This window comes from Triplophysa dalaica, chromosome 20, assembly GCF_015846415.1.
Source record: "Triplophysa dalaica isolate WHDGS20190420 chromosome 20, ASM1584641v1, whole genome shotgun sequence".
Lineage (NCBI taxonomy): Eukaryota > Metazoa > Chordata > Actinopteri > Cypriniformes > Nemacheilidae > Triplophysa > Triplophysa dalaica.
Genome location: NC_079561.1, coordinates 1333327 through 1353459, shown reverse-complemented (window position 1 = coordinate 1353459; position 20133 = coordinate 1333327). Strand labels below are relative to the sequence as shown.

Here is a 20133-nt window from a genome sequence, read left to right as displayed (position 1 = left end):
TATTGTGGGCCCCCTTCGAAAACAAGACGTTTCATCTCAAGGGGTTTATCCCAATAAATAAATAACTGAAAATACACTAAATATTGCGTAAATCGATGTGTCTAGAGCGATTATGACATCCCAAAACATGAAGCACGGCACTGTGATCGCAGGAAATGCTGCTTGATCTTGAAGAACAGCGATAGTAAGCTGCCCGCAGGCATTCTCTGGAACTACAGGTGTTATACTACTTCTTCTGCGGCACATGTTTGGAGTTTCTGCATGAGAGCGCCCTCTAGCTTTTAGATGCATTTAACCATACTTCACTGACAAGCAGCGCACAAAATCGCAGACCTTTGCCAAACCATGTGCAGCCTCGATGTAAATCCAAACTAATCTATTCTAAGCTCCAGAACGCTATTTCTTTCGTTTCGTTTCGTTTCTCTCTTGTTGAGTATTGCATGCACATTCCACTTTCTGCTTCCTCGCACCCTTGTAAACTCGGCCTTCCGTGACGTTATCTGCAATGCTTTTCAAGTGGAGGGTAAAGTGATGCAAGACTCTTGTGATGTAGCGTCGTACAAGTGTGTCCAAGTTGTGTGAAAGGGCATTTACATTCGTCGGATCGCAGCGTGAAGCTTTCGTTATACCCAAGGGCGCAGTACAGAAAACAAAGAAGGCAGTTTAGTTTCTCTCCGTCTCTCTTTCTTTGTCTCTCGTCCCATCACCCATTTGTTATGCATTTGTCTCAGCTCATGTTAGCCAAACATCTATCCCTCCTCTCCCCCGCTGCTAACAGCACAAAGACGCATACCACAGCAGGCCTGTCCGTATCTTGATATATTCAGCTGTTTACGCATTCACACAGCGCGCTGGCTTTCATCCTGAGCGCTAAAGGAAGCCATTGTGGTGAAGTGGCATTAAAAGGCTTACAGTTAGAAAGTAGCTTGAGCTGGTCAGCGTGCGACATGCTTGGGTCATAAGCTTATAAACCGGAATTCAGCGAGATGATTTATATACTAAGTCATGGTTTAAACACCAACGTTTTGGAACCGCTCGCTAAGAATCGCTTGGTTTCAGCAATATGTTAGGAATGTTTTGCATAGTTTGGGGTCTTTTTGACAGAGACAAATGAGTCATACTCGACTAGGATGTCTCCTCGGGCAAAATAGATACACCACCAGTGTGTACCCCGTGCGAGTTTTCACGCACGAGTTGATGGGTGTGCGAAGCGCTTGCGGTTCAACCAATTGGCAGGCCCTCAAAACGTCTCTCATTCCAGTTGGGATGTTTAAGAACCACGAATATTGCGCAGCTGCTCCAAAAGCTTTCGGACGTTTTGGGAGGAATGTCACGTAATGACAATCGATTCAAATATAAAAATGGTTTGGGATTGAGGACGGATGTCTCGTGCTGTCTTGTTCGTTGTTGTTTCAATATTTCAGCCAAATAGAGGGGCCGTCTCTTTATTCTGACCTTGTGCGGTGGTCTGCGTTAGTTGCGCAGATGAGAAAAATTTACATTAATGACAGACACGTCACTTTCAGTAACTCTTCCTTGGTTTTTTATGCTTACACAGATGCTTGGCCATGCAGAGAGAGCGAGAGATAGAGAGAAGACTTCACACTGATGGCATCAGACGCACAAACGCTGAAAGGTCTGTTGTGTGTTTTTCCCAGGAAAGGTGAACTGAAAGGTGTCTGAAATTCACATTCATATTCTCTGTATTAACCTTCCCCTTCACGCTAACACACACACACAGATCCCTGAAGTCATCGGTCCTGTGAATCAATTTTGTGTTTGGAATCTGCGTTGTTTGGGTGTGTATGAGCGGGAAAGCACAGGGAAGTATGCGCCAGTATCCGCCTCTCTGGCTGGAGCCGGTGTGTGACATCAAGCAGTAATGTAGCACTCTTCAGTTTGCCAAACTCAGGGCTTCATCGCTGGATCTCTCCTCTGGCTTGGATGCCTCTCCCTGGGTCTAATTGCTGGCTCCCTCCCCAGACGTCCATGCCAAGCTCCGGGGCTAATTGTTAGCATTCCCCTCTGGCAGAGAGGCATGGCTGCAACTCACCAGCTGAATTATCACAGGTAGACTTTGGTTTTCCACATAAAACTATTTAGCTTTCTACCTTTTTTGAAACACAAAGGATGATGTTACAGCACATTTTTGTGTCTACACTGTTTGACCACGTTGATGGGAATGCATAAAAGTATGGAGCGCTGCAGGGATGATGTATTTTTGTAGGCCAACCTGAAGTTAGAGTAGTATAGACCTTCACCGGTTCTCTTTTTTCTAAGGCTTCTGGAACAATTATGAAATTTGAAGCCTTAATAAAGTCGCTAGTACAATCTAAGCCAACCTTTGACTGTTAACAAACTACACTACAGTCGCTCAACAACCACAACAAAGCTTCCAAATTATTAAAAACTTGCTCCTTATCCCACCTTCTTGTGAACAAAAACCTTAATTTGTAGAATTTGAAAAATCTGTATTACAGATGTGTTTTATGTCGTAGAATAATATATGATGAAAATATCTTGAGCTTACTACAGCCCTTACTCTGGATATTTAACCAAAAACCCATTAAAAACATTGACTTCAGCACGAAGTTGAAATTCTAACTCATTTCCAGGCTTTGGCTTACAAAACTACACCAAACTGTAACTGCAGAACACTATTTTAGAAGTTGTCAGTACGACTTGTTCACTATTATATATAATTATTCTCTTTTAATGACATGCACAGTAGCAGAAGAGTACTTCTCTCTGACACGTTGCATATTTTAAAGACGACTCTTAATGAATTGGAGACGTCAGCCATGTTGGACGGAGGCATAAATGAGTACATATGCATTCCCTCTGATGTGGCTAAATTGGGTAATTAAGCGTGTCCATTATCGTCCTTCGGAAGTTTAACCCGAATGCTTTAGTTTTAGCGTGTCCCATGTATGATGAACGGCAACATTCGCCAGGACCACAGCATCCATCGATCACATCGACGCGCATGTGTGTGTACAGGTGTGTCCTCAGAACCACAGGCTGTTCTCATGCTTCTCAAGATGGATCTCTCGGTTTCTCTCTTGCTCTTTTTCCTCAATCTGGCTTGGGATTGGTGCAGTCTTCCCATTGGCAGCCAGGACCTGATGGATGAGATGCTGTTACACTGCAGTAAATGGATTAAGTGCTTTTTTCTACCCCAACTGTACCGTTCTGGAATGAGGAGATTGGATTTGGTTTGACAGGCAGGCGGCGAGTTTTCAGACACCACTGTAGGGAATTGTGGGTATGTTCGCACACGCAGGAAGTGGATGAGTTAAATCATCAGTTTGACAGGTTGACATGACTGCCAGGACATAACAGCCGACAGCAATGATTTCATTGGCTTGGTGTCCCGTGCCTTTTCGTTTTTTTCTTTTCCGCACGCCGAGTTTCTCGATTCGTTTGTGTGTTTGTGCGGCCTGGTATTTAAGCACAAACTGTTGTCAAGCTGTTAACCGTTAACCTGTTCATCTTTTTTTACATTAGTACCAGATGAAGCGACGGACAGATAAGGTGCAGCTCATTAGCTCAATAAGTGCCGTTCAGCAGTAGCTTTGCAAATTGCAGACTAGGCCAGAATTTTTTCTTTTCGAATGTAAATGTGAGGGACGCTTTTCCCAGGAATATTTTGTTGCTCGGAGATTTGATGGAATTCCCAGTTGTGGTTTTACGTGTCAACTTATTCTCAGATGTTTCTCCTGAATTAAAATAGAAACACACAGGACAATTGTTTGAATATGTAAAGTGAAAAAATGAATGTAGACTGTAGGTAATAGAATGAATTTATTTTCAGTTCATATTGAAATTTTAAATAATTCTTAAACCTCTAATGGAGATGTGTGATATTTCTGGTTCTTTTTCTTTGCAGAAATATCAAAGTATCCATTTGCTTTTTATCAATCTCATTGTGAATTAATATAAAAAATATTAAGCATTTATTTTGAATAAATATTAATATTTAACTATTATTATTTCTTTCTTTCGGTTTGCCCTGACGATTCTACCGAGGTGTTTATGGTTGCCATGTAATTGCTTATTCTGTTGCTATGGTGTTCTGGGTAGTTGCTTACTTGTAGCCAGGTGGTTGTTAGGATGTTCTGATGGGTTGCTTAGTAATGACTTTTTGTGGTCCATGGCAGGGGCTCACTCCCAAATCTAGAATACTTTTGTCTTTAGAATTTATTTATGGAATTTATCGTAATTTTATATATTAAATCTTAACATTATAAACACAACCAAATAAAATGATAATGTGTTATATTATTGTGATGCCACACAATCACTGGCACAGCAGACAGATATGCAAAACAGTATTTTAGACCAATGAGATTTTCTTGTGGGTGTGGCTATCCTACGAGAGAGACTCTGTCACTACCGTCTGGCTCGTATTAGAAAACCAATTCTCTCTTCCTCAGTATAACGCTGGTCATATTGTCCATCATTATCGGTCTTATGTCACTCTGACATATTCCGGTTACACACTGAGTCTGTACCCAGACTCTAAATCATCCCTCCATTTTGACACCAATCCCTGGCTTTAACCAATCAGCTGAGATTACCCCCGGCTCATCCAATCACAAAATCAGGCAGACTGAGGCTACCGGGTCTCAATCCTCCAGAAGGGAACTCGCTGGCTTTAATCCTTCACCTCATCTGTAACAAGTTCACACCAGGTTGTGCGGGGAACACAGCAGAGCCGAGCCGTCTGGTGTGAGGCCTGTCTCCATCGGGAAGTTCATTTCCATCTTTGTCATTCTGAAGGGTTTTGACAAGGTCTGAAGGCAGGAGTTTTTAGCGGCGCTTGTCTGCTCTCATCTCTGGACTGAGATTTTTTTATGCTCTCTCATGTTTATGGACATTGTGGCACCAAACATAAACTCAGTAATAGTCAACACAATCTCACAGGAATTCATAACTATTTTACGCAGTGTCCAATTTATATCTTATTTGTACGATTTGTAGCGCTTTCATGCCAGCGATGGTTCGGTAAGAGGCTTCAGTATAGCTTGTTTCTAAAAAATTTAGATTTTTTACATCGTAGGAAGTCCACCTTGTAAAATATTCAAGAACTCCCTTGAGATCAGGGGCCGGTTGCATAAACATAGACATAGTTTTTAGACAGCGTCTATGAATTAGTTGACTAACTAAAGTCGGTGAAGAAAGACCGTTGCATAAAATAATTTAGTGAGACAGTCTAAATTGTAGAAAACGTAATAAACTGAACCACTAAACGCTAAAACCCAGCTTTTCTTTGCTGATCATGCCAAATGAACTTAAATGGACAAATTTTATGATTACACTGCAAATAATCATAAAAACAAGGCTTGGACTACAACAACTGAGAACATGGTGGAAATCAATCAGTTACGCAAACCATCAAAAATGAAAACAAAAGAAATCTGCAGCATTTTCATAAGACTTCCATTGGTCTTTGAATGCTCTTCCTCGTCTTACATTGAGTCTACACCGGACGTGACCGGACGCGACCATAAATAAACGAATTATAAATGTTCTTCCAGAGCAAGCCCCCCAAAATGTCTTTATAGCCTCATGTATTACAGGTCTCAAATCAGAAGCATTCAGACAACAGTTTGATTCAAACAATAAGCTTTTGTTCTTATATATTTACACATTCATAAATAATTTATCTATATACTGCACCTACATCAAAAATGTTGTAAGTGAATGATCACGACAGCACATATTTGTGTCTTCACAGGTGCATCACACTAATGTGTTTGTCTGTCCCCACTGAACTTGACACTTTCTTGGATGACATCACTTTTTGCTGTCGGTAGAATATATATACTGTATGTCGTGTTAAATGTACACAGGAAGTGGAACTTTGGACCAATGAGTTTTTTCTGGGTGGGGCTACCCGCTGTAACGCTGCTTAAATCGAAACTAAGTGACAGACTAAAAGTCCTGCCATTTGTCCCTGTCGTGAGACGGACACTCAGATTAACATTGAAGAGAAAGCTTTGGACACTTTGTCGTGGCCGGTTAGGAGACGGTGCGACGTAATCCAATTATCCCAACACTGTCTATCACCTTTAGCCATAACATGCCGTTCATAGCCGGTCAGAGTTCAGTCTCATTTAAATAAACGTTTCCCTCAACCAAATCAAATGATCTTTTCTTCATGCCCTCATTCTCCTGGGCTTTACTGTTTATTAGCTGTCCGGCTCTATCTGTCCTATTGATCAGACTCTCTTCCTCTCACACTGCGCCATCAGCACTTTGAGTGTATTAAAGACGAGCGTGCTACACACAGATGGTGTCCTTAAAGTCCGGGTCACTTTACCATTCGCCTTGTTTTAGGGTGAACTTGATAAAGCTAACACGGTTTGCCTGCTTAGCCTACGGGACAAACCTGTTTCTGGATCTATAGTGTGTTTTTCAGTCTTTCTTGTTTTTCTGTTTCTCACTTTTTCTCTGCCGGCCATGACCCACATCAGCAGATACAGAGAATAAATAATAAATACAGGCTTTTCAGATTCCTGTCATCTCCTGTTTGCCGTACTCCTCTTCCTCCTCCAGTGGAAAAAGGGCAGAGTTGTCAGGAGTCTAGGACAGAATTTTCTTCCTTTTTCTCCGTCCAGCAAGATGCAGCACATCCTCACGTGAACACTATGGGATTGTCAGTCTGGAGAATGTGAAAGGATAAATTCTTGGCATTCATTTTGAAAGATTGCCACGTATGTTACATTCAAACATGCATTTTTGCTATTTGGTAGGGATGGACAGTAGTAGACTAGTTGTTGGACGACTAGTGAGGTTAACTAGAGCGTTTCTTAATTGTATGTATATATTTATGCAGGTATATACGTGTATATATAGATATAAGAGTTATATGCATATATATATATATATTATATATTTATGTAGTGGTGCTTTATTTAGTTTTAGCCGTAAGACATCTTTAAATTTAAATTCAGCTGTACATCTTTAAACCCATCAGCCTTAAAGCACTGCTGCTGTATATATTATATATAAGGCCATGTTAAATATAAATTAGGATATCCAATTACTCTGAAAATAACAAGGCGGCAGTTAAAAGATAAATAAAATCCGCCTACATGCTCAACATTATTTTTGCTGTACATGAATTCACAGAGATACATTGGCAAACATTTCATTCTGCCAGCACAGGTGCCTTTGCAAATCCGAATTCAACAATTTCTGGTAAAACCGCAGACTTATTAGTAGGATTTGACTTAGAAGGGTTTAAAGGAGCGTGAGGAACAGTCCAATGGCTCTCTGAGCGCTCTGTGCTACACTGCAGAGCAAAGCCGAGCTGATTCCTCTGTGATAGTGCTGCTCTATTAAAAACGCCATTTCAGGATAAGAATTGAATTTCACACATGGGTGCACCGACACTACATATGTTTCTTCTTAATAAAGAACTAGCACTTATTCAGAAAAGTCCAGCCACTGCCACTCAAGTCTGGCTTTCTCTGAATCGTTCAGTCGTCGAGCTGGTTTGAGAAACAGACCTGAAGTCCTGCATGCAAAGATTTTCATCGATCCAGCAGATTCCACCCTCGGGCTTATTTCATAGACATGTTTTATATAGCTGGTGTCCTTCTGAAACCTTGCATCTCCATATTTTGTGTTTTTTGCCATAAATCATTCTTTATTAGTCAACCTTTATGTTTGTTGCTGGGTTTTACAAATTTCAATGCAATAAAAAGTACGACAACACAGTATCATTTTTTTTTTCAGTTTTCTGGAAAAACGCGAATTTGGACATCTGAGGTTTTGGTAGGACGACGATATGTAAAATATACTTGCTTTATGATTTGACTCCTTTCTACCAAAATATGTTTTTAAAGGTTCTACTGACAGGCAACCAAACTGGTTTACTGTCTTATGTCACGTAACATCTTAAAGAAGGCATTATTCTCTAGCAGACAGACAGCCATCTGTGTATTGTTGCGTAAAGGCTAATTCACACTGATCCGACAAATGCCAGCGAGATTATATATTGGATTTAGAATGTTGGGAACTGTCGTGTTCACACTGCGCCAACAAACTTGCACACTGTGAAAAACAACAAACATATACATTTTGAAATTGAGTTCACCCAAAAATGAACATTTTACCCTCACCCTCTTGTCATTTCAAACGTGTATGACTTTCTTTCCTTTGAAGAACCAAAATAGGATATTTTGAAGAATTTTGGTAACTGAAAAACTGAACATTCACTTGCATTGGTTTTGTGTCCATAGATCTGAATGGGTTGCGCTGTTGTTTGGTACCAACATTCTACAAAATACCTTCTTGTGTTCTGCAGAAGAAAGAAAGTCATACAGGTTTGAAATGAAGAACAGAATTTTAATTTTGGGGTGAACTATTCCTTTAATATTTTAACTGCAATTACCGCCTCTTTAAAGGCAGGGTGGGTGATCCTGTACAGAATTAGTTTTTGCCATGTTGGTTGGAAATCTCTTTACATCCTGATAGCAATCAAGAAATATAGTGGTCAAATAATATTTTAATAATTTCATATCACCTGTGAAAGGCATAGGACCAAAAAACGTTTTCCCAATCAAAACATTCTGGCCGAACTATGTGACTGGTCATGTGTACAATCAAACTTTCCTGGGGAACCGACAGTAAGTAAATCTACAAAACAGAAGCCCATTTTTTAAAAAGGTGGCGTTCTGTATGTGGATTTACGAAATACATTCATGTGTTTGTAGGAGGCATCGCTTTGGACGGCAAATCGCATAAAGGGTGGGATTATAATTTCAATGCTAGCTGGCCAAAATTAGCACCTTTCCAAATCATCCACCCCACCTTTAAGTAGTCTACATGTAGTGTTTTATTCCCGCTGCGTTTTAATGATGTTGATGACATTTATGCATTTGCTGTTTGAAGAAGACATGTGAAGCAAGCCTATATTTCACAACGTTGTCATGTAAACGGTTGACGTCACTATTATTTCGTTTTTGCTCTTTGAAAGGTAACGGAGTGCTTTAATGCACAACAATATTTTATTCATTCCAATATCCAATGTTGGATCTGTGTGAATAAGCCTTTAAAAAAATAAATCGCAACACGCAGAGCTCAATTCATCTTATGCAGAACAAACGCAATCGAAACCTTGAATGAGGCCGACACGAGCTACACTTACTAGGATTTGAGAAATGTCGTCTCCAGAGACTCACAAACACATAGCCTCGACAACAGCAATATACTGTATTTCCGTAGACGCAGTAAGCATGAATTACCTGTCCTCCTGCATGAATGGCAGCAGAGGGTTCTCTGAGGGTGTGTGCTGCAGTCACTATGCATTATGCATGTGTGGATTGTTGGCAAATTTTTCTGGTCTCAGATGAACCGTGAGGAGATAGGCGCAGACTTGCTCTCTAGCAGGGGTCGCCTCCATGCTCAGCCCATCCGGAGAGCCTCTTGATGTAGGGAGTGGACAGTGAGTTTTGTCCGTCGCTACGGTGGCTTTCAATCACGTTGCTAATGAACTCTTTCTGTATTGTTCTAGCTCATGGTCTCTCGGGGAACTGCGCGGGCATATAAACCTGCACTGAGTTGACAGCCAGCAATTGTGCATACGCCGTTCGTGATTGCACGGTTTGGAACTGCGAGCCATTTCCGAGCGCAGCCGTGAAATCAAAGCTCAAATGAATAGCTTCTTTTTGCTCATTCATTCAGATTCCTATAGTATACTTTGTGTCTTTTTCTTGTCGAGACGAGCCGCCGTTCGTATCAGTCATGCGCAGACGCTGGCAGGATTTGGTTTAATTGCTGTGATGTGGACTTGATAGGAGCAGTTCTCTCTTTCCGACTCATTTTCTCTCCAGCAATTGCGTTTCAATTAATAGCACCCAGCGAGGCATTGCTTGCGGATGTGAAATGAATATGATTGCCCTGTCAGTCACCAGCCAGGAAGCCTCCAATGTTCGTCAATGTTCCAGTCTCGACCGAACTAGACTTTTTGCTCTTGAGATCTTTAAATCTGTGCCACATGTCATTCATTCAATCATGATTCATTTATGTCCCCAGATATGGCGTCCTGTGGCTCAGAGAAGTCAGTGTTGAGGCATAAGGAACCTCGGGTTTCTTGTGATGGCATGCAACTTTAAAACCTGCCTTCAGTAAGCAATCCAACACCATTTTTTGTATAAGAATTCCATCCTTTTTATCCTTCCAGTAAGTGTAATTAATTTAATTTAATGTTATACTGTATATACACTGGTCAGAAGTTTATGATCATGTTTATATTTTTCCCACATTTTAGAATAATAGTAAACTTATCAAAACCATGAAAAAACACAATTGTAACTGTGAGAATTATGTTGCGACTTAGGCCCGATTCACTTTTCGTGTCTAAAACCGAGCGGAAAACACGAGCCGCGGTTCTTTCTCTCTTCAAATGACCCATGGTGTGCGCGCAGCACTCCGAAAAGTGAAACTATTTCCATCTTGATACGGCGCCAATGCAACACCGCATGAGCGTCGTGACCGTGTCGGCCTCTATTTGCGCACGCCTGCCCTGTGTCTACATTTGAAATAACGAATATGCGTGTGGAAAAGACGCAAAATGTGAATCGGGCTTAAAGGCATCCAAAATAAATGAAGTTTTTATTCATTATTTTCTCCAAGTAATCCATTCCAAAAACACATTGTAAAAATAATTTAAGTATTCTGATAAAAGAAAATGATACAGGTATGTCTACAAAAGTCATTTCAAACATTGAAACACACGCCTTCAGATTCAACCATTTTTAAGATCATTTGATACGTTTGAACGGTAAAGTTTTTAAAAGTAACATTTGACACAGAAACATAACTGAGAACTCAATTACTTCAAGTAATACTTCACAGAAACATTTCTGAGAACTCAATTACGTCACAATTAAAACTTTCCTCTTGCCTTCCTCCTCAAAATACACAAAATTCAATGAATACATAAATCTTTCTTTTAACGCACTATGCATAATACAAGATTGATTGCCATCTATAATGAATGTTTTTTTCCCCACAACTTCAGGTCTGCTTTGATTGGTTCTGGACATGAAGTCGAGTGAGGCTAACGTGCAGAGTGAAGCGAAATGCTAACAGACACAAGCCACTGCTCACCCCTCGAGCACTACGGCTCTAAAACCCTAGACAGACACCATCACATCCCAGCGAAGCATCCGTTACACAACCTTACCTCTTCAAACACGTGACATGCTGTTAAAGTGGAGCGGCGCTCTCATCTACGCCGATTCTCTGTGGGCGGCCGCTCGTGCATTAGTCATTGGGAGCGAGGTGCACAAACCGCACAGCCTTTGTGGCTGTAACCTTGTCTTTTCTCTGTCCCTATAAAACAACAAGAAAAAGGAAGAAAATGGAAGGTGTTGAGTGGGCGCAAGTCAGAGAGAGCGAAATGAAAGTGGGAGTGAGGCATGCGTGCCGTGACCCGATAAAATACAAGATAAGAGGAAGTAGTTAATGACCAGACAAAATGAAAGCACACGTCAGTTGGGATGGGGAAGGGGTTATGGGGGAGTGGCGGAGTGTCAAGGAAAAAGGAGAGCAAGAGACAACATGTGAGAGAGGAACTTGGGAAGATGAATTACGGGAACGTCTACGGTGTGGCACACCTCGTTTGGGAGCTGATGTGTTGGGAAGCGGAAGATGGGTGTTAATAAGGGGCCTTATGTGGCTTTCTGCAAACTGAAATGCTTCACAGGCCATGGAGAACGAGAACGAGAGAGAGAGATGCTGCCTGATCTTTGCCGAGTCATACAGATGGCACTTCAACAGACACAACACACATCAGCCAATAAATACACACTTAGTTGTAAATTAAAGCTCTTTCCATTCAGCCATGTGTGTTAGTCATGCATACTTAAAAATTACTATTTTTATTAGGGCTGTCAAATGATTAATCGTGATTAAACGCATCCAGAATAAAAGTTTGTGTTTACGTTATATATGTCGGTGTACTGTGCTTATTAATTTTGTATTTATCAAACTCTTAAATAAGAAAAATATTAAATATAACAATTAATAAACATTTACTTATAATTTCAATTATTGGTAAATATAAATTAACGCATTTAAATATTTCCTTAATATAAAGACAAGTCTGTATATGTTTTGTGTTTATAAATACAAAATTAAAATGCACAGTACACAGATATACTGTATATTGTGAAACACAAACCTTTATTTTGGATGCGATTAATCGCGATTAATCGTTTGACAGCCTTCATTTTTATTCAATATCGAGTTAATTTAATTTCTTATTTGCTACGCTCTGAAATACGCCACACAATGGTGGTAAATCGCGAATCTTTGTTCTGTGACTAGTCGGCCTGTTGCGTTCTTGTTTGCTTCATCTTGTTTGTTCATCTGTATGTGGATCTTAGGAAACAGTGACATACAGTACAATGACGGATTTAATTTCCTCTCTCACTTCAGAAATGCTCGCCGATCGTTTGATTTTAGGATCTGGAGCTGGTGTTGCACATCTCAAAAACACCCTCAAGCTATGCAGCACTGTGTCCAGATCTCTGACTTCACACACATGCGGCGAATCGAACTGCGCTCACTTTGTGGACGCTCTGCGGCTCCTAGCAATGAATTAACCAAGACTTCTTAATGCAAAATCAATTTGCGTGATGCAATTTCTTAAATCAGATGCGCACAGAGAAGCCCAGCCTTGTTAAGGACGCACAGAGTTGAAACGCTCTTATTCTCGCAGTTTTTCTCTGTCGAAATAGACCCGAGGGGTTAGATCAGCCGAAAATTACAATTCTGTTGTATTCACCCTCTTTGCATTCCAAAACCATACGACTTTCCTTCTGACGTGGTACACATAAGAAGACATATTTTTACGCCGCCTTGTTTTCATTTAATGAATGCCTTGTGTGTTATTAAAGAAAGTCATACGGGGTTTTGAATGACACAAGTGTGTGATTATGATGAACATATTTAAAAATAAATCACTAGAATACAGCTGAACAAATAAAAGTCTTCTATTTTCTCATTATATTGTATTATTAAACACTACATTGTTCAATTATTTATTAGGATTGCAATATATTTAATCATATCTTCATGCATTCATGTTGATGGTGAACCAGATTTTTTCCTCCTGTCCTATTCTCATCATCGAATACATGATGAACTGTCAGTTTCTTCTCCCCTCATCCCATTCTGTCTATCACCCCCCTCTCAACTTTGACAGGCCATAATCCCCATATTTCGTCCCAGCATATCATTTCTGCTACATTTGGTTGATCTAATGCCTTGCTGTGGGGTCTCCTGTGAGGGTTAAGAGGAGCACGCCCTCTCTGACCGTTCACATGAAGCTACGAGTGCCATTACGCCATCGCTTTGCATTTAGATAACCGTCAGCGCACCAAGTAAATCGTGCGACCGTGCACATCCACGTCAGTTTTCAGAGCTGTATGGTGCTGAGGGAAGAGAGGGGGCTGCTCCACATGACTGAAGCCTTCCATCAAATCAGCATCTTGATCCACTCCCCAGTTTATCTCTAAGACGCACACACATATATGAAGCTGGCAAATAGTACGTGTGGACCAGTCAGCTGTATATTGCCGTCATGTGTGTAAAAATAAAAAATATTCATTTCATCGTAAAAATCTTTGATGCTTTGCATGTACATGTAAAGTAGCCTTTAAAGGGATCATTCACCCAAAAATGAAAATTATGTCATCATTTATTCCCGATCTTATCATTTTAAACCTGTATGGCTTTCTTTTTTCTGCAGAACACAAAAGAAGACATTTTGAAGAATGTTGGTGACCGAACAATGGCTGAACCCATTGATTTCTTTTGTGTGGACACAAAACCAAAGCAAGTCAATGGGTACTGCTGTTGTTCCGCTACCAACATTCTTCACAATATATTGTTTTGTGTTCTTCAGACGTCATACAGGTTTGAAACGACAAGAGGGTGAGCAAATGATGACAGAGTTATCATTTTTGAGTGAACTATCACTTTAAGATGAGTAAACAAATGTCTTCTTGACACTTCTTGACAGAAATGGATTCTTTTTCACTACACTATTTCAGACACATTTTAGTTGTTTCATTTGAGTATTAACTTTGAGATGTTCTTTCTAAAAATCTTGGAAGGAAATGTTTGAATTTCTGATTTTCCACTTTGTTGTCTTTGTAGATGACAACCGTTTGTGATATTAAAGCCACAATAAGGAATAACTTTGTTATGAAATATCCAAAAATCACGCGCACAGTGTGTTATATTTCATGCAGTTGTGTACATACATTATCCCAAATGTTCCCAAGAATGTGCTAATCCAGAGAAATTTATATTTTAAATAATGGCCGTCCCTTGTCTGCCTTGTATTTGTCGCATATCATTAACTTAATATCCGCTGCTCCGCACGACCCTCAGTTTCCGGTTGTAGAAACTATCGCAACACGCAAATGCGCAAGTGGTTAAACAGCATCTGGGACGCAGCATCTGTTGTTCTGTTATTATACCTAAAAAAGTAACATAGGCCAAATATGGCAGGCAGGTTTATGGACAAATGAAGAAATAAAACAAGCATTAATATTTATGAATAGTTATGAATGCAGTTACCCTATGAAATACAGTATATGTCGCACAAAAATATATAGCCGGAAACGTTACTTGTAAATACTTTGGTTTCGTTCAAATTTACTTTATAAACGACGACTGTATGACTGTTTTAAACAGGTAAATCTCTGTAGCATTATGCTACCAAATCAATTGACAAAGCTCAATATCAATCGCAGGATATCGTAGCATTACACTACACGTTTTTTGCATCTAATTAATTACGATGACATAAACTAAAATTCATTCATTACCTCGTCCGTGAACAAGATGGCCGATATCCACACGCCTCTGGCTGGTGAAAACGACATGTCACATAGTCCCACTCTCCTACATAACGTCATTTAGCTTCGCCTTTTGTTGTTGTTTCGGAAGGGCACCATCTAGCGGTCCAAATATTCCATATTGTGGCTCTAAGAGTCATCGAGTAACTATCACAACCTTGTCCTTGATGAAAGCACTTGAGTACTTCACAATGTAAGCTATGGGAAATCAAATTCCTATACTGTTGTCTAAACATAACACACCTTCGAAATTAAGCAGTTTACATTTATCAACAATATTTCAATGTGCAGCTCAACTGGAGAATGAGCAGCTCTCTCATTGGTTCCCGCCACCTATCACAGGCTCCATGTCAAATTTCTCTTTCACCCCTCCTAACACATGGCAATAATTCTCGTTAGATATGGTTCCAGAAATAACAACATACCACTGCAAGGACAAAGAAAGTCATGGGATGTGACAGGCAATGGGACACACACACTCTCTCTTCCTCTTAGCCTTTCTTACTCTTCCTGTCTCCTCCTCTCTCTCTCTAGCTTTCAGGGATGTGTGCTCCCTGAGGGCTCTGCTAGCCCTCTTTTCTCCTCACTCATTTACACCAGCACTGATGCATGCTGGAATTGATAACATGGACACCTCCTCTTATCTTGTTTTACAGTAGTCTTTTCAGAAGGAGTCCTTTGTCACCGACTGGCAGAGAGCAAAGGGATGTCACAGGTATGGGATGCACTGCCAGGAAGTTGAAAGTTCTGGCAGCTTGCTAGGAAAAGATTTCGTAATATATATGAGGTTCAGTTCTCCTTTTTTAAAGAAACATCTACCCTAAAATATATGAAACGCAGCATTTTTTCCCGCTTAGTCAATCAATAATCTTGATCTAATGTCACTTTCTACCATTTTATATCGGCAAATACATTTTCAGGATGTTCTTATAATGTTTGACAGCCGCCGGCACGCCGAATTTGATAGATGATGTGTTGGTATGTATGTGCGTCTTAAACCGTTATTATTCTTCATGCATCCAGCGCTCTTTCTCTCTGTATTATAGCATAACAATGTATCTGTCACAACTCAATAATTCATTTCTGTTCGTCAGAAACCAGTACAAGGCTGTTGCCGAGGGGACCGGTGTCGGGAAGTGCTGCCGTGGCGACAGTGAGATGGCATGCGTTTCTGCGATAGATGGCTGAAGGAAACAGGAAGCGTTGGCCATTCTTGCTTGCCGGCTTCTGGAGACAGTAGGAACGCTCCGGTGATGAATCGCAAATAAATGATCAGGGTCTGGCACATGAAAGAGCACGGGGGAGAAATGAGGAGGGAGCGATGAAACAAAGAGAGAAAGACCCCTTTTAAGCTAACCGTGTCAGACTTTGGTCTTTGACTTTGGTCGAGACTAATGATCGGTCTGATATGAGAAAGTAATTGGTGTCTAGGGATGTTCGACTACAATACGTAACATAATCGGCAGCCAGGCGAGCCGATGTAGGGTGCGATGTTTAGTTGAGAAGACCATGCACGTAACGCATACCGTGAAAGGCAATTAAAACTAAGGATGTGACATTGGGATAATGCACTGTCCAATTCCAAGGGCAGGAATGGGCAAGCAATTACGATAGGCAGAAGCGTATCTAGTCTTATTCTGTGTTTAAATACAATTATGAAATTGCTGGTGTTTATACAAAAAGATGAGAAGCTACAAAGTATTATCTGAGACTGTCGGCTGTGTTAGCGCATGAGTGCTGAGGTTACAAGGGCTGAATCGTGTGAAGAGTTCCTGCATGATCTTATTGCAAAGAGAGGTAATTTGGTGTATTTGCTGACCGTCCAAATTTGATACTTTACATCATCACATATTATTGTAACATCATCGATATGTCTTCTAGTTCCATTTCATGCTGTATTCCCAGAGTCAGTATCAATATTATTGACTTTTACGTGAACAGCAAGAAATGTTGAAAAATTAGTTTGAAGTACATAGAATTAGAATTGTCTTTATAGATATCAAGATCGAGTATGTTAGTGTTTTTACACATATTAGTGTGTACGTAAATACAAACATATACTAAGATACTAGATAATAAGATCCTATACATATAGCCTGGACCAAAAGGCCCGTATTAATATGCCTATTTATAGTGAAGTGTTTGAGTAAAATAATCATATTTGTTACTTTTTTTTTGGACTGGTGACAAAATCTCTAAATGAAAATATTGTTAACTACAATCATTTGCAGAACATGTCAAAGGGGACAAACTGGTCAAAATAACAAATGAGATGCAATGTTTGAAGAGCCTGAATATCGCAAGAAAACAAGTTCTTATTCAAGTTACTAATGTTTAACGTGTATTTAAGAATGTTTAACTTGTATTCTTACATCGCTGTTGGGTTTGTTTTTGTTGAAATTCAACAGACACTAGACTGAAATTGCCACAATATATACATAAATTCAAATTAAAGGGAAAAATGGAGTGATTTCTTCATTATTTTTCTGTGCCTGTATATTAAATGATGTTTATGTGTTGTGTTTGTGTTTGGCATATGTATAGATGGACAACATCATTTTTTTTAATTATGCGTGTTGACAAAATGTTTATATGCTCTCCAACTTATAAGTCCCTTTGGATAAAAGCATCTGCTAAATGCATAAATGTAAATAAATGTAAACGATGACTACATTTTTTTTTTACTAATACATAAAACTCATCAGGAAACATTTTTAAAATCTGTCTATCATAATCTGATGTGCACTAGACAAATCAAAGCCACATATACAGTATACACAACACACACACACGTAGTCCAACGCCTAATTACCCAGTCAGGGAAGAACAAAATGAAGTTTATTTCTGGATGCAGACAGCGTCCCACACCCACAGTTCTTCGCTCGCTACTCTTTACCGTCCACACTCCGATCATTTAGCGAGTTAGACAGACATAATTCACATAGAACTGCAGCGTGTGCACAGAAGCAAACCGTGTCTGTGATCCTGCACATGATCAAAAAAAGCGTTCCAGAATATAAGAGAAAAACTGCACTCTGTTTCTGACGCTTCCTCCTACTTGCTCCGCACCCCCCCATGCCCCAGCCACACATCACAGGGGTGCAGAAGCAGTCAGTGCTCTTTTCTCTTTTTGATTCGTGCCAGAGAAAAAGAAAGTGTTTGTCCCTAATTAGCTTCCCTTGCTCCCGCTTCCACACAAGATTTTAATTATGATTGGGTGTTGCGGTGGATGCAGAAGAGATGCACGGCTGACATCAAGGCGCTGCTGGCCGGGAGAGATACGCCGTGAGCCCCGTGAGCAGAGAGGAATCCTCGCTTCTTGGCGGAACGGTGTCCTGTGAGAAAATGTGCGGCCTTAACTGTTGGACGTGATACCGGAGGCGGGCGGCAACATACAGCTGGGGGTTTGTAAAAGCAACAGTCATCACAGCGGGCACCCATGTTTTCCTGTTCATGTTCCTCTAAAAGGTTTTGAATATTTGTCCGGGGAAGTAATGTTAGAGACCACATTCTGGACATGCACAGATATATGAATATGTTCTCTGGGAAGTGGGAGTGTTTTTGCATTCATTAGTAAAAGAATGGATTTAGGTACCGACGGTGGTCGAAGCCTATGAGGGACATGGAGGAAAAAATTACTAATATCTCTGCAGTTACCACCTGCTTCACCAAATTAGGTGCAGGGAAACGTATTCTAATCAATCTCAGTCAGACAACCAATGACCTTGCAACCATCCCTAGGCAGGAGTGGCACACTTTTATTCAGAGCACTTTGTTGTTACGATGCAAGACTCTGAACGACCGGAGTCATCCCAGAACACCTGTCCATGGAAGCACCTGACACCTGACCAGCACCTGTTGGAACTCTCCGCACTGATATTGCAAATAAAACTACATATCGCTTGTTGAACGCGTTGATAGCTGCTGTCGGTCGGAGTCCTTCATTTTCAATCATTTTCTCAGTGTGCTCGTGAACGAGTTGATGATTTCTAGAGAGTTTTGAGTGGCACGGCTTGATATCTATTTTGCGTCGTATTACTCTCTCAAACCAGACATTTTATTATCGGTAAAAAGTCTGGTGCGTGCTATAGTTTATTCTGGCCATAAACTACCTATTCAGACACTGTCTGACTTGCATGTAAAATTATACTTTTGTGACGTAGGCTAGTTGAAAGTTACACACTCGACTGATGTGCAAAAATGTGGTGAATTATTCAAATGATGTATGGAAGGCTTTACAGATGACCGTGGATATGAGAAGTAAGAAGAAAATGTATGAAGACTTTGTTGTCAGTTGTCTTAAAGCAAGACTGATAATTCCATGCACGTTACTATTTCAAGTCCAAATAAAAAGAAAGATACAGCTATAATCTTATTTTATAATATTTGGCCACACCTGGAACTATAAAGGGAGACACGTATATGTATTCTATAACAAATGAAAGATTTGAAACCCAATTTTAAAGTGCACCGTGTTCACTTTCTGAAACTTGCACAAGAATGCAGTACAAAAACACAACAGTTCTGCTCTACTCACAGTTTTGTAGTCGTTTTCTAGCAGACAGACCCCAGATTGATAAGCTTTTCACCAAACAACAGCAACAAACTTCATGTTTCATACCTTAAAGTAAACCAACAGATTATTGTAAACCAGAGCATCTCAATGTGCTTAAGAAATCTGTCATTTTTATTTTCCTTCGATTGTTTATGCACAAAAAATACCGTGTGTGCTTCAGAGGTTTATGAATCACTGCTGAACAACGCTTAAAGCTTGAGAAACGCTCAATGCTGCATTATATTGTCAAAACACATTATTCTCCTGCTTGAAATCACACTTATTTGGCGGTAAAACATCTTCCAGGACAAAATAAGCAATGGTGTTCTAGTTGTAAACAACCAAAAGCTAAAGCCCAGTAAAGCCAGCAGCCAAGCTGTACCAAAACAATACAATGTACCAAAAAGCCTCATAGCAGTGAAGAACTGTACAACAACTGAACAAAGCAGTGTTTTAAAGGTTAGGGTAAAATGTCGCCTGAAGTTTATTTTTGTCTGCGTTTTGACTGTTTCTGACAACCTTGTTTGTGCATCCAGACTATGTTTGATCTAAAATTTACAGTGTTTATCAAAAAAGCTTTCATTCTGCAGAAGGTGTGCAAAAGAAATATGAAGTGTTAGGCTCAGGGGGTGGTCAAAACATTCTGACACGAGAATGTGTTCTCCGTTTATACAAGAACCAGACCTCAGT

The 20133-nt window shown here is 40.1% G+C and overlaps 1 long non-coding RNA gene across 2 annotated transcripts in view; it reads right to left on the bottom strand.

Annotated features, from left to right (window-relative positions):
- The window catches only part of LOC130409116 (uncharacterized), a 45605-nt gene that overhangs the window by 21742 nt on the left and 3730 nt on the right, over window positions 1–20133 (bottom strand). The window contains exons 2-3 of one of the 2 annotated variants that reach the window (XR_008904819.1): window positions 19426–19509; window positions 11201–11349 (exon numbers count right to left, since the gene is read on the bottom strand). This is a non-coding gene — a long non-coding RNA (uncharacterized LOC130409116). The remainder of the gene's footprint in view (window positions 1–11200; window positions 11350–19425; window positions 19510–20133) is intronic. The other variant, XR_008904820.1, reaches the window with a different exon arrangement.